The sequence below is a fragment of the Pezoporus flaviventris genome, unplaced genomic scaffold (assembly GCF_033815535.1).
Source record: "Pezoporus flaviventris isolate CSIRO_AGI_PZ_B2104156 unplaced genomic scaffold, CSIRO_AGI_Pfla_v1 ptg000036l, whole genome shotgun sequence".
Classification (NCBI taxonomy): Eukaryota; Metazoa; Chordata; class Aves; order Psittaciformes; family Psittacidae; genus Pezoporus; species Pezoporus flaviventris.
Genome location: NW_026892584.1, coordinates 19,705,299 through 19,729,623, shown reverse-complemented (window position 1 = coordinate 19,729,623; position 24,325 = coordinate 19,705,299).

Genomic DNA, 24,325 nt, shown 5'->3' with positions numbered 1-24,325 from the left:
CTACATAAAATCTCAGTGATTGGTGAAATCATTCAAAAAAATTTGGCATTCTAGAAACAAATCATGCTTCTGTCCTCTCAATATAATGGTATTTTGTGATTTATAACATTTTCCTTTGAAAGTGTTCCCAAATGATTTGAAACATTCATCTGTTTTATAAAGCAAGCTCTGTTTTGAATAAATGTAGTAGCACAAGTACCAATTGCACCTTTCTGCTGTTACCTGAGATACTAATTCATTGCCTTGTGTAGCCTTTGTTAAAATTTATGTCTGGAATAAACTGGAATATCCAAAGAGTATACACTTTTAAATCGGGCATTTTTGCTCCAAAGCCAGTAGGTATGGTTACCTGTGTAACTATGGAATGAGCAAACATTAACAAGGAAAGAATGTGCTGTTAATGACAGCAAAAGGAACAGTGTGAAACTACTGAAGTCAATTGCATCCACTATTTGCCTAATCAAAAAGCAGGTATGATTGTGATTTGCAGGATACATTGGATAATATGATGACATGTGTCTGTATCTTTATTTACATGAATAAGTTTATTATTATGCAAAAGTCAATTTGCTTGGATGCAGAGATGAGATTCTCCTGCGCTGTCCATGAAGGTCCATAGAAGCCTATGAACCAATAGCAGGAGTATAGTGCAGTGTGCAGAGCCAGGCCCACAAGAGTGTTAGGGCACTGTCCTGGGTTCAGCAGTAGCACTTTCTGCATGCAACTAAAACAGCTCTGGAAGAAAGCTTTAGCACTACTCCTAGAGAAAAATGAACAAAGCCATGTCCCTTGGTTTGTGAAAGACTCAGTGAGAAATACTGAAGGGTATTTGTAGCTATCTCTCCATTAAACATCCTGCCATAATTTCCTTGTGCATACGCAGTGATTTGTCCCACTCTTACCAAGACCCATTTTGACTCATACTGGAGTCTGGTAAGAATGACTAGAGGGCGGGGGGCCCAAGACTCTTGGTTGATATTCAAGGATGACCTGCTAAAAGTTCAGGAATGTTGCGTCCCAACTAGAGGGAAGTGCAGCAGGAGGGCCAGGAGACGTCCTTGGATTGATAAGATGCTGCTGAGGAAAATTTGAAGGAAAAAAGAGGCATATAAAATGTGGAAGAAGGGACAGGCAGCCGGGGAACAATACAGGGAAGTTGTCCAGGAAGCTAGGGACCAGGTTAGGAAAGCTAAGGCCCAGTTAGAATCAAACTTGGCTAGGGAAGTGAAAGATAACAGCAAGGGATTCTATAGGTACACTGCAAATAAAAGAAAGACTAGAGACAACGTGTGGCCTCTCCTGAAGATATCAGGAGAACTGGCTACCCTGGATTTGGAGAAGGCTGAGGTTCTGAATGACTTCTTTGCCTCGGTCTTCACTGGCAAATGCCCTGACCACACCACCCAAGTCTTGGAAGGCAGATGCAGGGACTGTGAGAATGAAGACCTTGCGCCCACTGTAGGAGAGGATCTGGTTCAAGACCATCTTAAAAACCTGAACTTACACAAGTCCATGCGACCTGATGAAATCCATCCATGGGTCCTGAAAGAGCTGGCAAATGAAGTTGCTAAGCCACTGGCCATCATATCTTAAAAATCATAGCTGTCAGGTGAAGTTCCCGAAGACTGGAAAAAGGGAAATATAACCCCCATTTTCAAGAAGGGGAAAATGGATGACCCGGGGAATTACAGACCAGTCAGTCTCACCTCTGTGCCTTGCAAAATCTTGGAGCAGGTTCTCCTGGAAGGCATGCTAAGGCACATGAAAATCAACAAGGTGCTTGGTGACAGCCAGCATGGCTTCACTAAGGGGAAATCCTGCCTGACCAATTTGGTGGCCTTCTGTGATGGGGCTATGGAACTGATGGACAGGGGTAGAGCAGTTGATGTCATCTACCTGGACTTGTGCAAAGCGTTCAACACTGTCCCACACAATGTCCTTGTCTCTAAATTGGAGAGACATCAATTTGATAGGTGGAGCACTCAGTGGATAAAGAACTGGCCGGATGGCCACATGCAAAGAGTTGTGGTCAACGGCTCAATATCCAGCTGGAGACCAGTAAAGAGGGCTCTGGAGGTTTAGTGTGAGGTGTCCCTGCCCACGGCAGGGTGGTTGGAACTAGATGATCTTGAGGTCCTTTCCAACCCTATTCTATGATTCTATGATACTAAGAACTGGGTTTGAAGTTCGGTTAGTGCAAGTTTAAGGGGATATTCTCAGTTTCTGGATTTCTCGGGGGCCATACTACAGAAGAAATCAGCATAGGCTATCAAGCCCTGATGATCTTCATCCCTTTCCATGACATGACCCACATGGAAGACACATGCAGTACATAGCAGATGCCTATTATTATTACCCTTGTGGAATAGGTAATATAGATCCTTAAAAATCTGAAAGATTGTCATTGGGATCAAAGCAGTCAGACAGCAAGCTGCCTTAATGATTTCAGTTCTGTCAGCTGTGGAAGTTATGTTTAAGGTCTCATACTCTGAATAATTGCCTTGGGACTTCAAAGAAACAAGGACTTCTGCCTTGTTCGACATATTCACAAAATACTTGGGAATAAGAAAGCGATAATTGGTGCTCATGATATGCAATTATTCACAGTAATCAATTTTAAGTTGACAGTGAAGTGTTGCACTCATAACACAATGAAAAATACAAAGGAAGGGCCACTGCTTCTCAATTGTGCAGACATTTTGTGTGAGACTCATTTGATCAAGTTTCCCATTCCCCATCAGAGATGTTACCCACTTTGTCCTAAAGCAGTTCCTGAAAACCCACATTTTTTTCTGTTGAATACCAAAAGTGATTAGGATCACAGTCTGAAACCCAAGTCTTTTTCAGAAAACTGCATTAACAAAATTTTCTAGCATCACCCTCGACCAGAGATACTGGAGGTTACTGATCTCTATATATTCACTGTAGTACAAACATATTACACCATAAACACTTTAAACTCATAATGCCTTAAACATGTCTTTTAGTGAATATTTTCATCTTAAGTTTTAATAAAATGGATTGCATTTGCCTGAATACTTTCCACATTACCATACTAAGTGTTGTTAGGGAAAGCATTATGTAAAGCATTAAAGAAGTTTATTTGGATTGAGATATTGCTGTAGATCAGTAAAGTATTCCTTTGGGAAAGGAATACAGAGGAGGACCACAGATTCTCTATATAATTTTCTTTTTTTTTTTTTTTTAACTGCCCAGTGAGTGTTCTGTACCTATGCAAAGCCCTTGCTAATGAACACTGGCTGCAGGTCTAACCCACTAATCATCATGAATTTTTTTCCAAACTCAAGAGATTTTTCATAGTAGCCCATGAGGCATACGAGGAAAATCTAGGACAATTTCACTGGATGACTCAGTTGCCATTAACAGGACTCAGGACAAGCTTCTTCTCAGCTCTTAGACAGCTGTTTACATATCGGCAATCTCCTGTTCTCAAGCTGGTAATATTTCTTACTACAAAAATGGATATCTCTGCAGACATGGAAAAAAAAATAAAAATCAATAATGACTGGATTGGCAGCATGAATCTCCAGTGCCTGCTGTTCTGAACCCCTGTTATGTTTTGTGGATGGTTTGAATTTTTCTAGTCTTCCAGGCAATAGGATTGATATTTTCACTCTTTTAAAGCACTATATATGTTAATTATTAGAGAGATATGAAACAGAAAATGGCAACTAGCTGGGGAAAAAGGTAGGCAAAAGAGAGCAAAAGATATGAAGAAATTTTATGTGTGAGTTCAAAGATGAATGCTGAAAAGGACAAGGGAAAATAGTACATCTTTCTAGATATGAAGAAGGGAAAATGAAAAGGAAAGAATGAGACAAAATTGTAATGAACCATATATAGCACAGAAATCATGGGAGACAAAAGAAATACGCAAGAGTGTAAAGCAAGGTAAGAGATTAAAAAAATAGAATTTCTAAATTAGTTTACTGCATTTACTTATCAGGCATGACTGATATAAGAAGTCTAGAAAATATATTGTCTCAGTCCCTTAAATCTAATACTGCTGCTAATTTCTGGGTTACCTATTTATTACAGAGAAAAATGGCCAAAATGATTTGTGAGGAATTTATCTTCTTACATTGTTTTCTCAGAGCGTGCTCTTTGTTCCTCTAAAGAAACAGGTTCATCTTTTCCCTGCTCCATAAATTCCTGGTGTTCCATATGAACTTTGCATTTCCATTAAGTTTTCTGAAGCAGAAAGAGGTTTTCATATTTGTTGAGCCAGGACTAACACATTCTGGTAGTGCTGGTCTGCAACATCAAAAGATGCTGATGCCATAGTCTTATTTGGACTCTTCCTGTAAGTTTCTTCCCATTTAGCTTTTGTCTTCACTGATAAGATTTTTTGGAGGTATCACGTCACTGATTATCAAAGTGAAATTCAAGTCCATTTAGTGGGGTCTGAAGCAGAACTTTTTGGTTGAGATATAAGGGTTGATTTTACGGTTCCCAACTCATAGCCTGGGAGACACTTACTTTGACAACCTGGGTTAGTTTTGATTTCATATGTAACCTGGGAAAATTCCTAAGTATTAGTCACTGCCAATTTAAGGCATACGACATTTACAAAAAGGGTGCACTAGAGGGCTTTGAGGAAAACTGCAGGGACACTCCAAATAAAAGAAGGTGATTCTTCACACAATATGTAACTAGATTGTTACAAGCACTTGTAGATGCTAAAAGTTCACAAGAGTCAAAAAAGCCAAAGGTTTCATTGATGGAAGGGAAAAAAAAAGACTAGTAAATATAGAGGATCCTCAGGGATCCCTGGCGTTCCTCAGGAGTCAGTATCAGGACCAGCACTGTTCAACATCTTTCTCAGCAATATGGACAGTGGGATTGAGTGCATCCTCAGCAAGTGTGCAAACAAGACCAAGCTATGTAGTGCAGTCAACACACTGGAGGGAAGGGATGCCATCCAGAGGGACCTTGACAGCCTTGAGAAGTGTGCCCATGCCAACCTCATGAAGTTCGACAAAGCCAGGTACAAGGTCCTGCACATGGGTTGGGTAATCCCAAGCACAGCTACAGACCAGGCAGGTAATGGATTAGAATGGACTGAGAGTAGCCCTGAGGAAAAGGACATGGGTGTGTTGGTTGACAAAAAGCTCAGGGTGCCAAGTCAGCAGTGTGCACTTGCAGCTCAGAAAGCAAACATATTCTGGGCTGCATTGAAAGGATCGTGGCCAGGTGGTAAGGCATTGGAACAGGTTGCCCAGTGAAATTGCGGATGCCCCATCCCTGGCAATGTTCAAGGCCAGGCTGGGCAGAGCCTCGGGCAACCTGGTCTAGTAGAAGGTATCCCTGCACATGGCATGGGGTTTGGAACTAGATGAGCTTTAAGGTCCAAAAGATCTAACCCACACCATTCTGTGATGCTATGATTCTGTAATACGCTTCTGGCTTTGGAGTGGCTGATCTGTAAAATACTGGAGAAATGCAGGAGAATTTTCTGGGGAGGTGTCACTTGCAATTGCTATATTCTTTCCCTTTCTCCATGCTCTGCAGGCTACGCAGTTAAGCAAGTAATCAATGAAACCGGTGTTATCAGTCCTGGCAACTAATTAATCCTAAACATGACAGAAAGAGCCAAACATTCTTAATAGTACTGAAGATCAGCTGGCAATCAGCAGCAAAACTGGAAGACAATTATAACTTGGTTTGACCACTAAGATGGACTAAATTTTACAGGGAATCAGTTTATAGGCTTTGGTACAAGTTCTAGTAATGCAGCTGATTAAAAATACTTCATGTAAGATTTTTCAATTTGTCGTGGTTTAAACCCAGTCAGGTAACTTGTTCACTCACTCCTCCCCTCTTCTTTCCCTGCCCCTACTCCCGGAGGGATGGAGAGGAGAATCGAAAAGAATGCAACTCCCACGGGTTGAGATAAGAACAGTTTAGTAACTAAGGTATAACACAAATCACTACTGCTACCACCAACTACAACAATGATAAGGGAAAATAACAAGGGAAGAGAATACGATACCACCGGCCAAGAAACGAGTCCCACCCGGAAGCCCGTGTCCTTCCCAGTAACTCCCAGTTACCCCCCACCCCGGCCATGACGTGCTGTGGTATGGAATACCTCCCTGGCTAGCCCGGGTCAGGCGCCCCATCTCTGCTTCCTCACAGCTTCCCCTCCTCCCTGGCAGAGCATGAGCCTCACAAAGTCCTTGGTCAGGGTAAACATCACTTAGCAACAACCGAAAACATCCATATCACCAGCACTGTTCCCAGGCTGGAAGTCAAAACACAGCACTGCACCAGCTAACACAAAGGAAAAACATGACTGCTACTGCTGAACCCAGGACACAATTTTTACACTGTAACCTGATGATTTGACAAAATCTAAATCTTTCAGGTAGAAATAACTGATTTTGTGAACATTTCTAGTACATTTATCAAAATTACTCAGATTAGCAAGTTTGAAAGGTATTTCAACTACACTGTTCTACTTGTATTATGTAATTTTACTACCATAAATAAAAATGGACTTCATCGTAAGAAGTAGAACTGATGTGAAGCAAAGAAACTACAGTATAAACAATAATTCATCACCTTTCCTCTATAGCATTTTGTCATCCTCTGACTTGACATTACATTCACTAGTAGTCAACCCATATATGAACCTATCAGCTGTTACACAGTATCAAGTTATAAACTCATTCTGGTCAATCTTTGAATTTTATTTTACTACAAGAATGTGGATTTTTTTTTTTATTTCCCACAGGAGCCTTCTCTACTTTTTTTGGCCATGAGGGGGGGAATGCTGATCTGATGCCTCTTCAGTCTGCTGAACAGTGGCTATGTGGAGAGGAACAATTATCGGAGAAAAAAAGCAGAAAAAAACAGAGGGCTCAGAGGTTGCATTGATTTCCCTAAATCAGGGAATCAGCTGCAGCTCTGAAAAACCCAAGAGCCAGCTGCCTTATTCTGGAGTCAGGCCCAAGTTTCTGTCCTTCCATAATTACCATGGACATGAGAAGATACAAGCTTCAGCTGAAATGCAGGCTTAAATTAATATAACATAGAACTAAGGATAATCTTACACAGTATTGGAATAGCCAAGATAGAAATGTGAGACCATATTTTTTTATGCTTATTTTTCAGCAGGGCAGAGCAGAACAAAATGATAGCTTCTTAACTTACCAGCTTCCTTTTATATCCTATTTAATTGTCTGATCTTGAAATTCTTGTCCCATTGAAAAGTTAACACTGTAATGCAATATGTCTGCCTGAAATATATTATGCACTATGTTTTATTCCATGTCACCTCTGATGGGAAATAAGACATTTACACAGCATTCAGGGAATTAACTCGTTCATTGAAAAAGTAAACTTACTGGAAAAACGGAAAAACAAATCTGCGTGAAAATCAACAAACTCAGATTCCTACATTTAAACGGAAGAGGGAGGTAGAGGGCCAATGTCGGCACAGCTTCAAATACTGGGCATCATCAGGGTTATTTTCAGCTTGCACTAATGATTCAAAATATCCGCAAATTAATGTTGGTTTCCATGCAGCAAAGGTTGCCCAAGCAAGACTAAAGTTAATTTGAATTAGCTAGGTGACAGAATAGAACAAATGTTTTGAAAGGCCATAACAGCATCCCCTGCTTGTCCATCAGATACGTGAGAGAACAGTCAAGTAAGAATGATCGCTTATTTAAAGCAATGTTGTGGTTGCCATCAGGCAGCCATAAGGCATTCAGCAAGCATTAATGTGGCACCTAGGATACATATTATCTAGAACATGATGGAGGTCTTAAGATGGCACCTGTAATGACAGGGTTTTATGAAAGACCACATTTTGAGAATTCACTACCTTATAATTAATGTGGAGGACAAATCACTTGGTGTCATCATCTGTCACAGTCATACAATACAGATTATGCCAGACACTGCATAACTACATAATCAAGGTTTGTTCCTTCCTGATCATGTTTTCAATCTTAAGTATAAGATAAGAGGCAGATGGGAACAGTAAGGTTGAGAGTGACAATCACCATGTCAGCATGATGGGTATTACATTAGGCTGCCTAATAAATGTCAAAGTTTGAAAAGTGTCTATGAGCTATTTACAGACTACCAATTTATGTGGTACTCTGAGCACCTACTATGGAACTATCAGTGAACGAGAGTCCATCTTTGAATATGAGAATGGTAGATCAAGGCTGATGGTAACACAGTTCTCAGGATAATTATTTCAGACACTGGATAATAGAAATTGTACAGAATCATGTACCTTTCCCTTCTCATAAGGTTCTTCAAGCCACAGGGTAGGGATTCAAAAGGGAAAGCAGAGGTTTTAAGGTTGTTTTCTTGGTTCCTGCCAACAGTCTTTGTTATTGAGGCCCATTAAGCTCCTAAAACTATTTTTCACAGAACTTAGACTTTTCTGTGGTTGTCTGTTTACTTCAGTGACTTTTCTTGGGTGTGGAAATACTGCTGACATTCCACTTTGTTCATGTTTTTAAGATCAAATACTTAGAGATAACTTTTGACCCATTGCATGGGCAGTACACTTTTTGGACCATTTTACTGAGCTTCTCAGCATGAGAAGTCTGTGGAAACCAAGTTGTCAGCCTAATTTGAGAAAGAGCAACAGCAGCAGAAAAATAACAAGAGCCAGCTAACCCTTTAGTCAAAAGAGCTAAAATACAGCAACAGCAAATGCAGTCCCTGCTGTGAGGAAAGCTTTCTTGTCTATTGTTTTCTTGACTCTTTTCTGGAACTGATTTGTTATATGGTGGTGCTATTCCCTATTTGATTTACAAAGAAAATAAAGTCAATAAAACTGAACCAGCAGTCTAAAAATAGACCACTTGGTTTCCTTTTTTAAAAAAGAATCTTATTTAGTCACTTCTCCATACCCACACTGACCTTGTAATTTCACATGAAGGTTTGGGAATTTCAGCCTTGAGTTTATTCCTGCTTCTCTTGAAATTATCGCTATGATTTTTGGACTAAAATAATTTCTAGTGAAGTGTCATTGCTAGTACAAAAGCAAGGGAGGGAATGTTAAATTTCACTATCCTGAGACTGGAAATACCAATCAGTCTCCTATTCCAGAATACCACACATTCTTTCTCATTCACAGGCTATTTATGTAATACTGAATAAAATAAATATCTTGCCTACTTGTATACTTTTAGCTATACTTATAGAAGTGTTGGAGATGCTACAGTTAAGAACAGTTTAATAATTAAAGTACAATATAATAGTACTATTACTACTAATAATAATATTGAAAAGAGAAATAACAAAAAGAGAGAAAACAAAAAATCCAACAAACAACAGTGATGCACAATACCGTTGTTCACTTCCTGCTGACCAATACCCAGCCTGAACTGGGCAGTGATCAGTCCCTTTGGGGTAACTCCTCTCAGTTTATATACTGGGCATGACATGCTGTAGTATGGAATAGCCTTCGGCTAGTTTGGGTCAGGTGTCCTCTGTCTGGTCCCTCCCACCTTCTTGTGCCCCTCCTCACTGGCAGAGCATGAAAGAGTGAAAAGTCCTTGATCAGGGTAAGTGCTACTGAACAACTAAAACATGGGTGTGTTACCAGCATTGTTCTCAGAATAAATCCAAAACACAGCACTGCACCAGCTACAGGAAAAAAATGAGCTCTATCCCAGCCTAAACCAGGACAGCCATCCAGGCCAACTTTTTATTTAGCTACCAGTTTCATTCCAGTTTCCACTGCTAAATTACCTCCTCCCCCAGTCATTGCTTGCTCTTTGTGCAACACTAGCTATTATACACATTCAGAAAAAAATCCTCAACTGGCTTTCCCACTAGCAATTCTAACATCAAGACCTGATTCTACAACAAGTCTGTCAGGATGATAGAAGGGCTCAGTGCATTGACACTGGGCTACTTCTGAAGTTACAAAAGAAAATGAGGATCCTATTTCAAAATAATCCAAATGAAAGAAGTTAAAACCAACAGGAAATAGAGGAGTTGAATATCTAATGACATGTTCACATTTCTTTTACTTCATTTTTTTATCTATTTGAATTCTCTTTCTGAATTAAATGCATGATTAAGTCTACATGTTAGCACACATGTCTTATGCAACAAGCATTGTCTTCCACTACCTATCTTCTTCCCACTTTAGAAACTGATGTAATTTACTAAAATGTCTTTCTCCTTGATATTAAAATCAATATAGACAGAACTAATGCTTCTCTGGGAAGAGAACGACATGGGCTATCGTGATACAAAACAGGAAAAACTTACCATGTCACAAAAGCAGTGGCCACAGACGTTTTCCCTCAACTGTCCATTCTTTTCTTGCTGCCTTCTGCAAATGAAGAAGGAACTTCCAGTTCCTCCTGCAGATTTCCAGACTTTGGAAGCTGGACATAAAAGGTTACCACAGACCATAATCTGGCATACAGGGGATACCTACTGGGAGAATAACCCAAGGAAGAAAGTGCAGCCTCCTGAAAAAAGGAGGCACAGACCAGTAAACTGGTCTACAAAGCTCATTATCCTCAAATCCAAAGACACTATGCAAAAAAACCAACTCCTCCTTGTGACTACACATGCAAATAGCATCCCAGCCCAGGGAACCCCCTTGCTAAACACACCAGAAACTACTGCCCCTTCACTTGCCTCCAGGGTGCAGTGGGGCCAGGTTGCTTGACTGAAGCTGGGGATGCAGCAGGATGGGAGGCACCAGAGCTGGCACTTTAGGCACATTTGACCGAGCATTGAAAGCTATGACCAAAGGGGCTCCATCCATCCATGCCAGCTAGGCCCCAAGTTACAGGGCAGCCCTGGTACCAGAGGGAAAAGGTGACACTTTCAGCCCCATATACAGTGGGACCATGCCAAGCAAGATGCCAGCTGCCCAGAAAGCCTGCCAGACCTGCACCCTGGCTACAGAGAGGCATGAGCTCAACCTAACTCCACAGCAAAAGCAACAACCCTACAAAGAAGGCTTCTAACTTCTAGTTTGGTCACTTATCCTCTGGAACTTGCAAACCTATATTTAAAAATAAGTTTTATTTTTAATCTTTTTTATCTCTCTTCCTTTATAAATATCAAATAAATAGTTCATATTGATCGTAGAGAGCCAAAATGCATTTTCCTGCTCAACAAAACTGTGCAAAGCATTTATGCAGGGTTGGCAATTTTAGCAATATGACAGGCTTTCTTGAGAAGTACATAATCATTGACATTCCAGTCTTGATTCCCACTCCAGAACTACCAGAAACAATATTCTGGTCTTTACAACAGAATTGAATTAATGTTTGTCATGTTGTCTTTGCTTTCCTTTGGAGAATGTTAATTCATTTTCTAGAAGAAGGTGTTTTAACACCAAAGTTGGGGGGGGGTTGAGCCCCTGAACAAGCCTTGGTCCCATATGCTCAGATCGCCTGTTCTGTAGCCACCTTGACCACTCTCATGCTATGCAGCTGAGGTCGTTCCCTTTAAGGGAAAAAAACATCTTTTGTCTCTAAGGGCAAAAAATGTCAGTTTTCCATAAGCCTCTGTGTCTCCTATAAAATATCTCAGTAGAATTACAGTCCATCTGATTAAATTCTGTAATGTCAGGCTATATTCTGCTCTACTGGCCTGCACTTGTAGTTTCTCAGGAGAAAAAGTATTGACAATAATTCTGTTTTCATTAACTTAGCTGTCTTGTATTGACCAGTTTTATGCTCTGTTCTTTTTCGAGGTGATAAAAATGATATCTCTTCTGAGTGGCAATTAGCATTTTAATCTTCTCAACCTTGGAGTAAAGATAACTGATCAAAGCAAAAGCTTACGGATGCTTTTAAACTGATTTGAAGATATTTGAGTAGAAAAAGATGCAAACGTAGCTAAGAAATTTCTTTTATGAGCATATGTCACTCATTTTGACCAGAGCATCTACAAAATATACTTTCTTGGCAGTTGCACTTTCAGTAACTGTTCCTGTCAGATAGGAAGAAATCAAAGATCATGCATTTGAAGTATGTGTTCTCTATAACTAACACAAGCATTGTGCCTAGGTTTGAAAGAGGAGGCTTCTAAAACTGCATAGATCCCTAGAATTTACTTTTTAGGGTCCAGCAGGATGGAAGAATGAATTCAGAATCACAGTGTGCCCGAGCTACATAATTAATTCTTCACAAACCAATAACTACCAGGACATGACTCTTTAATTTCCTGTTTCAGCTGATTTATATAGAGGGGAAAAAATATAATGCTATATATTAACCACACAGTATTGAATAAAATCCTCTTTCTAAAGCCTTTTGACATTTATCTTTTCATGAGTATGTCTCCATGTAAGATGTGACATTGACCTTTGTGGGGCCTTTAGAACATCTATAGTAAAAATGCCATTGGTTTGTAATCTCAAAATGGGAAAAAGTGTTCAGAACCATACCCACCCATCTTTAAATTCTCATAGCTTCATATTGGATGCTGTTGCTAAAACAAAACACACAACTACATTTCAATAATAGAACACGTTTGAATGTGCTGTGTAAGAGAGCAAGGACAACTGCTGCCTATGTCTATAACCTGTATCTCTCAGCCTTAGGCTTGCCTAAACCTCAAGTAATAACAACCTGCTCAAGTTTGCCTCTCTATAAGAACTTTGAAGTAAGTAGTCTGCTATACTGTTCAGAGTTCAGCCATTCTGATTAAAACAATCTCTTCAAACTGGTATGAAGATTCAGGAATCTATCTACCATACCAGCTGTTAATTTGCTCAAGTATCTTACTTGCCTTTCTGTAAATGTGATCAGAAAGCTGTCTAATGGAAATTTTGATACAGATTACCAGAGCATTAGGGTAAAATGGGTAAAAGTGGTATCATGTTCTAGTCACACGGTGGGAGGACACTGGATGATTACCAACAAATAAGTGACAAAACCTGGGTCTTCACTGTAAAGAGGATGATGATCTATTAATGTGAGTGAACAAGAACACTGAGATCAAATGCTTATATTTCCAGGCTAGTCTGGAATGCACAGCCATACACAGAGAGCCCTTCTGTGTGAACCTAAGTGAGGACTGGAGCAACACTTGAACAGAATCACATAGCAGTCTAATGCTTCTCCTAGGTAGACTGATATTGTATTAATGAGCTTGAAATTATTCTGTTTGCTCAACTCTATCGGAAACTTCACATGAAATAGGTGACTGTGATAGGGCTGAAAACTGATGTGCTAACAGAAGGGTAGGTCATGAAAAAGCCAAGGTCAAGGGCAAAACATTTGGAAGAGCCTTTTTTATATCTGGATGTATTATTCCACATCTGTGCATGTTCCTCTTGCACTGTTGTTTTTTTTTTTTCCAGCAACACAAAATAGCCATTGGCATTAAGAAGCTATGCTCAGACTGAGTTTTGCTACTCATGTGCTAATAACTTTGTGAAGCAGTTTAATAAAAACTAATTGTAGTCTATGCTGTGGGCTACTGCAAGAGCATACACTTACTGTGGTTTATTACTTTCTACTGCTTTGTTTTCTTACACTTTGGGCAACTTCAAATGACATTAAGCTGTATCTTAACCCGCTGGGAAAGTAATCCTGGGCTTTCAGGTAATGAGACTTAGTCACAAATTGACTGTGAACTGACACTGTTTCTCTGTATTTGCAAGTATTTAATTGCTTCTGAAAGAACTAATTATTCTAACTGATCAACAATGCAATGCAAAATGTATTTTCTCAACCTTCATTAAAATAATGAAGAAGAAGCAGTCTAGGACAAACTCTGTATCCCACATCTAATGTATTTATTTTCATATGCAAAATACAGACCAGGGCTCAAGCTACTGTTCTGATCCGTGAATAAGACTTTTCCACATCAGAATGTTAGGTAATTTGCTTGCCAAATCCTTTATTTATAAGGAAGAATTTGAATCAGGAAAGTGATTGCCCGTCTATTAAGGCCTAATGGATTCAAACTGTTGCCTAACAATTAAATAGTAATTACAATTATTTATTTTCACTGAAGTTAAAGAATATATTTTGCAACCTACTTAAAGGGGGGAAAGTTCAGGCTAAAGAAAAGATGAATTTGTAAAAAAAAAAGTGTAAACATTACCCTAATATTGCATTTTGCTATGTAAATTATATTCATTTATTTTATTGTATCAATAATTCACATAGAAAGAAGTAGCACTGGAGTCTAAACAAACTTTATTCACAGAAATCTTCAATCCCAACTAGTTAATAAGTGCAGCGCTTTTAATCTCTGACAGCATCTGTTTAAAAAGGCTGTTAGATAGCTTTTTCAGAACCACAGCATTGATCTTCTGTTTCAAAACCACTGCGTTTTTTTAAAAAACATTCATATATTGACAAATAGTCACAATGGTATAATTTTTTAAAAAAGCTACCAGAAATATATAGGAAAAGATTCATAGTGACTTCTTCAGACAAGAAATGCAGGAAGAGTGTCAAGCTCATTATCTCATTCCCTTCCCTTTTCTCTCTTTTTTTTTCTTTCTTTTCTATTTTTTCTATTTTCTTTTCTCTTCTTTTCTTTTCTTGTTTAGTCTTATCAGTGTAACAAGTCACCATCATTATTTGACAAGATTTTCTAGCAAGGGCAACATGTTTGTTCCTAAGAGCAATTCAAATTACATGTGTCCAGCTTAGAGAAAACGTGTCAATAATTTTGATATAAATACATTCTCCCAAAAGCAAATAAATCTAGTATCTTTTATAAATACCATTTTAAAATTAAACTGGTACATGTAATACACCCTTTGAAATCCACCCTTGGATGGATTTCCATCCTTGGAAATATTCAAAAGCTGTTTGGACATAGTCCAGGCCAACCTGCTATAGGTGACCCTGCTTGAGCAGGGCAGGGGCAGGACTACATGACCCTCAGTGGTCCCTCTCAACCTCAACTGTTCTGTGATTTTGTGAAATCAGGCTCAAACACATTTACTTGTCTACTCAATATCTCATCTAGTGCCAGAAGTCAATAGCATGGCTTATTTTCTTTAAAAGTTTTTTTAATTTTCTATGGTTCATCTGTATCAGTGGAGGGAGAGCATTTCTAACAGTTGGCTATCTCAGACTGACAGTGACTAGGACAGGTGAAATAAAGTATTATTTGGAGTTACTTGACTCTCCTCATTGATTATGGACAGTTTTGACAGCTAGCTTAGCCTGGAAGGTATTTTCTACATGGCTAAAGTTAGATAATCAGAATCATACCCTGAAGGACTGATTCCAAGTACATGAGACAGCATGAGTAGTTGAGATGTGCATCCTTAAAACTTCTGTAGCTGGGTAGGATTGACACTAGAAACTGAAAAAATTATCCTCAGTATCTGTGGGCAATCAGCGTGTTGGGAGCCTGGATGTTTAAACAGTTAAACCTTGAAATGTCATTCTAGATACCTTCTGAGCACTGGGGTTTAGCTGTTATTCCTTAGAATCCCAGAGAGACGTCACAGTCCTATTTTGCTGGCAGCATGTGTAAACCTGCCACAGTGAGTCCCCACCTCAGAAGTGCTTCAGAAATAAATATGTTATTGTCATTTATATTAGAAGAGAGGACTTCTGTGGGTAAAGGGAACTAGAGAAGTACGTGAGGAAAGAGTCAAATGTAAGGAATAGCAAATGTGGTTACAGTTGCAGATTTCCTTGCAATGGGGTTTCTCAGGGATTTGAAGGGAATCTTTGAATATTACATTTTGGAAAAAGGAAAGCGACACAGGACATAACTTTACACTATTCTTTGACAGAAAAATATAGACTTCATCTCTTCCTGAGGATCTTGCATGGAGAAGCTGCAGTGTTAGCAAAAGTCCCATGTTCAGCAGCAGTAATTGCAAATAGCAATTTGAGCAATAGATTTTCTCTCCATTCCCTGGACATTTCTTTAAGCAGAGATTTATCTACCAGACATTTTTGGACATTGCCTAGGAGCACAATTATACAGGTTTCCCAATTTCCATCTGAAAAATAGTATCAATTACTTCAATACACATCTAATATTTTAAATACATTCAGCATTCCCTGAATTTTAACAGTGATTAGTGAAATTAATAACCACAAATGGATTTTCTTGACTTGATTGCAGAAGCTGTTATTATTAGAGATTCAGAACATGAGTCTCTTACTTCAGTGAGCCTTTACAAGTGTGGAACTTAATGACTTTTCTATGCATTGCTTTCAGTATATTGCTAAGTATTAAAAATAATTTAGTTGGATAATAGCATGTCTCTGCTACCAAGAAAAGTGACCCAGAGTGGAAATGTTTTTATTTGACAGAATAGATTTTCCACAATAAGACTCTTCAAAAGTCATCACCAAAGGAGTGTTCTCCTAGTAGATTATTCAGTGCATTACTGAACCAAAGTTACAGGAAATAAAGCATAAGTCTCCTCTACGTAAATAAGCAGGACTAACTGGTACAGATTAAATTGTTTCTCTTAGAGACCTACCCTGTGGAAAAAAAATAATTTAAATTGCAATTCAAATTATGCTAGCTTCCTTGAGCTTTTTCCTAATGAGTTACTGAAACTACAGCCACAATTCACATCAGGAACCACCCAGTTTGGCATTAGCATCTACTTTTAACAGACAAGAATACAGCAATATTTTAGAAATTAAAAATGAAGTGCTGCTGCTGGGCCACAGAGAAGGATGCTTGTATACTTGCACAGTTCATACAGAATTCTGTATTCAGTCTCTCATTTTCATAAGGCCCAAGAAGCAATAGTATTAATAGTATTATCAGGATTATTGAAGTAGTGGGTCAGCTGTGTCACTTAACCAGATTTTCATGTAGCAATTTCTTTACATCTGTAATAGCTTGTGATTATACTCTAGGTGTAATTATATGTGTAAAATGTGACCAACAGCTTTTAGCCTCGTGTCCTAATGCCCCCCATATCCAGTTTCAGTGTGAAGCAGTAGCTGTAAAGGTGATGGGCAGAATGGAGCTGTCCCCAGAGCCCCTAATCAATAGGTCGAGGACTCTGCTGTAATGCGTGCATAAGGTAACCCAGTGCCTGGAGCTGCTGTTGCAAACTTCCAAGTGCTATGTCTGGTTTCCCTATGATCTTTTACTCCCCAGCTAGTTTATTGGTTCATGGTTAGACAAATGCAGTATACAACTAGATGTCCATATATCTCTTCCCTAAATTTCATATTTGGATAAGAAGAATTGATTGTGCAGTGTACTTCCCAACATGCTGAAAAAAGTTTTACTTGATGTATTGCTTTTTGTAGGTCTGTCCCTTGCCTTGTTTAAATAACGCAAATACACAGAAATTCTGTTCAAGAACAAGATAGAGCTTTAATTTCATAGAATCATAGAATCATAGAATCGTTAGGGTTGGAAAGGACCTTAAGATCATCTAGTACCAACCCCCCTGCCGTGGGCAGGGACACCTTACGCTAAAGCATATCACCCAAGGCCTCAATTTCACTATCACCTACTTGCAGATTTGTATTCTGTAATTTTTACACAGTTCAGTTTTCACATAAAAGGTAAGTTTTTAATACTAGCAACTAATTCATATAGGTCTTTTTAGAAATAACTATCAAAACACTTTTTAATCCCACTATGTAGTGGAGCACTGAAAGACAAGATGACTTGGTCAGTGTCATAAAACAAATATGCCCAGCGCTATATTATGTAACATGCTCTCCTATGCCAAGCACAAAGGGAAGTACAGCCACTTCTATTTATAGCTAAATAAATTTTCTCTAGAAATGTAAGTACTGTTTCTCTTTTTCACTTCATTCTAAAACAAAAGTCAGTTCTTCCCTTGATGGTCATAGATATAACATAAGCACATAACAACTGCTTTTTTAAAAAGCAGTACCTAGATTTCAATGATTCCAAGTATAGTCTTATTTTGCTTACATGCACAAACCACACTTCCAACCTATGTGATCAAGCACCAAATAAAAAATAATTTTCTTTTGGTATCTCAAATCAGCTTCAATATGCAATGCCTACAGAAAAATTCTTTCTCAAGAACTGTCTGTGGTCAAAAACCAAAGCAGAGTATAAGCCTTTTTTCACTCGGCCTCCTCTTCAAGCAGTTTCTGCACAGCACTGAACATATTTCTTTAAACCAAAACATTGCATTAAAAGTATGTGTAATAATACCATGTGTTAATTCTCACCATACTATATGTAATATGCATTAGGCTCAACACACAAAACTAGCTTTCCATTGTCTTTACAGCAGAAATTCTCTAAGGAAGGTTACAGTGATAAAAAACTCAGAATATCAATCTTTGAGTTTTTATTTCTAGCTCTAATTGCAGTTTATTTATCAACATCTTTAGTATGCCAGTAAATACTCTGGGGAAAACTGCAATGAAGCCCTGCAACAACCTAGAGATTTATTTCTAACGCTCTGATACTTTTGTTCAAAAGTTTTGTAAGGAACTGTGATGAGTCAGATGTCCTCCACAGGCAGAACTGTACAAAAGTTGAAAACTGTCTAACTGGTTGCTTGCTCACTCCTACTCAGCACAACAGGGGAAGAAAACTGGATAAGAAAGTTTGTGATTTGAGAGAAAGACAGAGACATCACTTACCAATGACTGGCTTGGGGAAAATTAATTCATTGCCAATTAGCATAGATTCAGTTAGTGAGAAACAAATACCTTTCTTCCCCCCTTTCCTACACTCAGCTTTACTTGTTCACTCTGAGTATGAGCTGTGGAAAATATAAAGCAACTCAGCTCAAAGAAAAAATCCTTCTTCTGTAATACTAATAACTCATGTTTATAACATATCTTCCGGTAATTTGCTCTCTATCACATGACTTTCATTTTAGGAGTACTTTAAGTTTTCCCCCATTCCAGGATGGTATTTTTCCAGACTTGATCAAACTTTAAGGAGTTTCATAAATCAAACTGAACTTTGAAATGAAAGTGCATAACTGTAACTACAGCAAATGGGCACTGTTTGCAGCACTGTAAATAGCGTTAATGAAAAGCAGACCAAGCAGAACTATCAGGCTACAGACCAGATGGTATCTGAAATTCTGTATTCATTGTGCTGGTTACCAGCAATTTCATGATGTTTTCCCAGATATAGTAATAACAATATATTAGCAAAATTACAGTTTTGTGATTCAAGTTAACATCTACATTATCTAGCATGCTTTTGGGTTTTTTTAACTCTAGCACTTGGCATCTATGTTACATTGGAATCTCAGGTTTTATGGCATAAAAAGTAGGATCTTGTTCACATTACTTCAGTGAAAAACTGCAGACTGTGACCACATAAAAGGTAAATTTAAAAAGGAAAAAAGACAAAACCCCATCTGGAACCCCAAATTTGTAAGCCCAGTTAGTAGCTTTAGAAAGCATTAATTGGCACTGCTGGATTCAAGCTTCCACAGTACAGCTGTTGGTTTGCTTTTTTTTTTGCTTGTTTGTTTAGGGGAGGAGTTATGTCTTTGCCTGAATTAAGATGTGTTATATAGAAAAGAGCACTTCTGAAACTTGAATAGCCATTCAAGACTTTTAAGTGAAATAATGGTGCAGACAGAGCTGAAAACTGTGAAGGGCAAATGCTTGAAAAGAGCATTAAGAGATGTATCTCTGGAACAGTTATTCTCTGAGGAGGTTAAGCAGGTAATGTCAGACAGAAAAGGAAGATTTTTTCAAAGAAGAGAATAAAAATCCTAGAAGTGGGAAGAAACTGGTTTCTATTGCAAAACAGGGCAAATTATGGTTCATGTGTTTTCTCTGAAGTCATTCATAAAGTATATTAAAACATATGCTATATCTGTAGTTAAAATATCTCAATAATATTTAATCAATTTGTTGATTTTTATAACTTGTCTTTTGACAAAAATTTCCCTGAAAATGTATATAAGCCCACAGTCAAAGCACTAATTAAATTTTAGATCAAATTTATTTAAGAGTCAGGTAGATTGTCCAACAAGCACTTTCAGTAAGAATAAATTGGAACAGATACTGGAAAAAGAATTCCTGGTAAGCACTAAAAACATGTTTCTATCTTCATTCCTCCCATCCTGTACCCCAGCACAAATGGTTGTGTATGTTCATACAGTGAACTGGGTCAGACAGCTGAGTGGATAAAAATGGGAGGAAGAGAGAGGGAGGAATCATTTTCTCTCAGATCAGATCCTGCATCCGGTTCATTACTTTGACACACAAACAATTTTCTGACACAGCTGAGCCTCGAGAGCAGGGAGCACACAGGTAAGGAGTATGCAGGGTTTCTTTAGGTGGGAATGGTGACCCGTAACTGCTGAAATGGCTGCTGAGAAACACCAGGTTCAGACAGTGGCAGCAGCTTGCTCTGCTGGTTTGAGCATTTTCCAAAATAATTGACAGGTTGACTTTTTATTACCAGTATTTATTTTCATCAGGATTATCTAAGCAAGTAAACCAGACAACTAGTAAGGATCAGAAAGGATAAGCTGCAGTAAACTTACTTCTCTTATTGTTAGATTTTTCTGCTATATTACATGTTTTTTTTCTTGCTTTTTAGCCTGAATTGCACACTTTTCATCTATTCAGTGACGCTTTAGGATTGAAGATTGTCTTTTAACCTTCTCAGCTATATGAAGATTACCCAGGCTGGTTGGCTAATGAACCCAGGCATCCTGTTGATCATGACGTTTGTTTACCTCTTACACAACAGTTCAGAGTCCAATGATGTGAGTAATGAGCTACAGTGAAACTTCTTCAACAGATATATATCAAATGAAAACTAATGTTTGCTTTCTAGTAGCTCCTAATGGACTGCTGAGCAGGCAAGAATGTTATGTTAATTTTTTTGACTTAACGTTTCTGGCAGTTGCAGAAGCTAGAAGAATGTGTTATGAGTCCAGCTAGCACTGTGTAGCTGCCTCATACAGGTTGCTGTTTCTAACTAGGTAGATGTAGATTGTCTTTTCCTTTTCTCTCTTATTTCATGATAATATTTTCTGTAGGAGACTCCTTTTTATAGCAGTGTCAGCTCCAACAGCAAAATACAATTCCTGTAGCCAAATGCACAATCTATAAAATTATTTAACTGAAACCTTCATTTACTTGCTACTGCAGCATGGCATAAAGTTTCCTTTAGGAAGGTAAACATTTTCTCTTCAGACACCAATTCGTTGATCATCTCCTTTATTGACTAAAACCTTGTATAAAGAAATGAAAGCAAGTGTATTTTGATTCTTATGTGCCAGTAACCAATCACAATAAAATATAACCTATTACAGGTACCTGCTCAGATTTCCTGTTCCATTAAAGAGACAGAAAGATACTGATGAACTTCACCGTAACTGGATCTCATCTTTTGTACATGAGAACAGACTTGGTAACCAGCTACCTAGTTCCACACTAAAACTGATTTGAGATCCCTGCTCTGCGTGCTGGAAAGCAAGGTACAATGCAGAACTTCATAGGCCAGAAAATGGCATATGAAAAATTGGCTCACATCAGAGCTCTCCAACTATCATCAAATTTATTTTTTGAAAAGTGGGCAAAATATGCAAAGGAGCATGCCAGGTCTTTTCTGTATTCTTCTGACCTCTGCCATGCACAGTACAGGACAGTTTGATTTTGTGGGACCTCAGTGGTCCCAGGTTAGGATGTAATGAAAGAGTAAATGAGGTGTTATCCTAGGCCTCCTATACTGAGATGTTGGTCTGCCCAGGCTAAGCACATTATAGTTCATTCTGTTATATGAAGAACACTGACATTTTCTGTGGGGCTTCCTGCATTTACTACTGGTTCTTAAGAAGTCACACAGGACAAACTATGCAACTTCTTATAAAAGCTGTGATTTAAGAGTGTGTTTTAACAGAAATGAAACTATTTTCAAAATACTTCAAAATATAAAACCACTTTCATACTGCTGGCTCCTCCTTTCAACATCTTTCAAGCTAAGGCTAAAAAACAAAGTATCTTCGAACTGAACTAAGCACAAGGCCTGCCCATATAAAACAACAGACATGCATATCTTAAGAGGAAAACACGCTCAATAATGCAACATGGTCCCTCAAGAAGAGTGATGTGCTTCTGCCTGTACAGCTTGTTCTCTGATAACGTATGAAACTGGGAGAGAGAATAGTATCTGTTCTTTCTGTCATGTTTTCACACTCTTGTGTCTATAATGCCTACAACCGAGCCTGCATGATACATAGGTCTGTGAGCTAGTAATAATTTTTGTGTCTTTTCCTGTCCTATCCTAATAAAATGTGAGTTGGAAAAGGTAATTTGTAGTATAACAAAGCTGCTCCACTGATGAACTAAGCCCATAAATTATGTGGAATATTAGAATAATTTTTTGCCTGAACAAATCAAATTTAATCCCCAAGGGGATGGCTTTTTAGGCATTCAATAAAACAACATAAAAAAATCATTAGAACCTGATTTAGTCTATTAGGCTGTTGCTGCCTTTCATAAGAATTAATTGCCATGGGACCTAAGGGTGGAATGGCACTTACACTGAAACTAGTATCAAACAGGCAAATAATTTCTTAAAATGTCCTTTTTATGAATTATTTGTAATGGGTTTACAAATGCTAAATGTATTTAGCATTTGTATATGCTATGGAAAAAATATTTAGAGAACTAATAGCAAGTATCAGCAATTTACATCTAATTGATTACTAAATTACTACTTAATGATTAGTGAAGTTAATTCAAAATATATTAATCCTTGTTCATGGAAGGTAATATTTAAGTATGTATAACTGAAAGGATTTTAAATCCACTAATACATGGAGCTGATATGATATTAGAGAAGAAAATGCAATTTCTTCAGGAGTCTTTCTAAAGTGCATACTTTATATATTACTGACAAATTTAAAAATATAAACCACCAATTTTAGACAGTAGCCAAAGCTTCCAAAAACCATGTTTCAGGACTCTCCTTTATACAAAATAGATTGAGTAAATAGGCTTACAAATGAAAATTTACATACATTTATACATTCACATTTACATTTTCCCCCAGAAGAAAGAGAAAAATAAACAAAAATATATAATAAAAAAATTCTAAAAAAAACCACAAAAATTTGCTGGGAATTTTTTTATTTACCTGGAGTTTTTGTTTGGGTGGGTTTTTTGAGGGGTTTTGGTTTTGGTTTTGGATTTTTGGTTGTTTTGTTTTGTTTTTTTTCACTTCCCAGTTTTTCCTAAGGTGGAAAAACTTCATTTCCTACATGAATAATTTTTAATAGGAATTTTTATCTTTAGCAACTCAAAGTGTAAAAACCTTCCATTTTACAGCCAAGGCCAGGAATCTTGACAGATGATGAAAAAGAATGACATTCCCCCTTTTCTTTCTTTTTAAAGATAACACCCAATATGAGAGATCGGCGTTGAAAGTGAACATGGCGGTTCAGAAGATGGCACTGCTCCCCCTGTTGAGTTTAAATGCTAGTGTGGTGTAAAGGGACAGGGCACGGCTGTCATTTAATGAAGTTGTACAAATTCCTTCCACATCCATTAATGCATATGACAAGGAAATTGAAAAATAAAATGTATGTTAATGCTTTGCTTATTTCTTCCTGGTATGAGTCAAGTAATAACACTATTACAATTCCAGTTATGTGTCTTATATGCCTCTCTGTGCTTATAGTATGTAAAATCACCTTTGTTCACATTATGGAAACATAGATGATGGAATTTCATTATTAATATCTTCTTTTTTATTGTTTTTGTCATGGTCAGACATTCATGATACTGTCCCTTATGTTCATTCTGCCCACAAATATACACCAAACACAGTAAAGAGAGTATCTCTTAATTACCTCTTATCTCACCTCTGGAAACTATTTTGCTATTGTTTTCTTTAATAAATAAAAGAATATTTACAATTTTCAGTCGTTTTCAGAAAGGAAAATCCACTTTATAGCTGTAATGCTTTAACAGAAAAACCGTAAAATAACAGATGTCAGTACAGATTGGATTTATTTTTCCAATATGCTTTTAAATGAATGAATGTGAAACTGTTAATACTTGTATCTCAGAAAATTGGTTATATTTACATAATTTTAATGTCTGTTTTTAATGTTAGAGCTGCAGTGACGTATGTGGGAGGTAACTGATGTTTGGCAGTTTCCCAAAAGAGCCTAGCTGCTATGAACTTGTCATTTAAGATGACAGCCATCTTTTCTTTCCTATTTATTTTGTGATTTCATAAAGCAGAACTTTTTTCACAATTAAATACTGAATGCAGCATTTATGCTCACAGTAGAGCTCAACGGTCAGATAAATGTTTCAACAATGCTATATGGACAAATTAAGAAGGGTATATTTTTCCTGGAAGAAAGGCATTCTAGTTTCCTAAATCACTCCTGTATTGTTGAAGCTGTACAGAG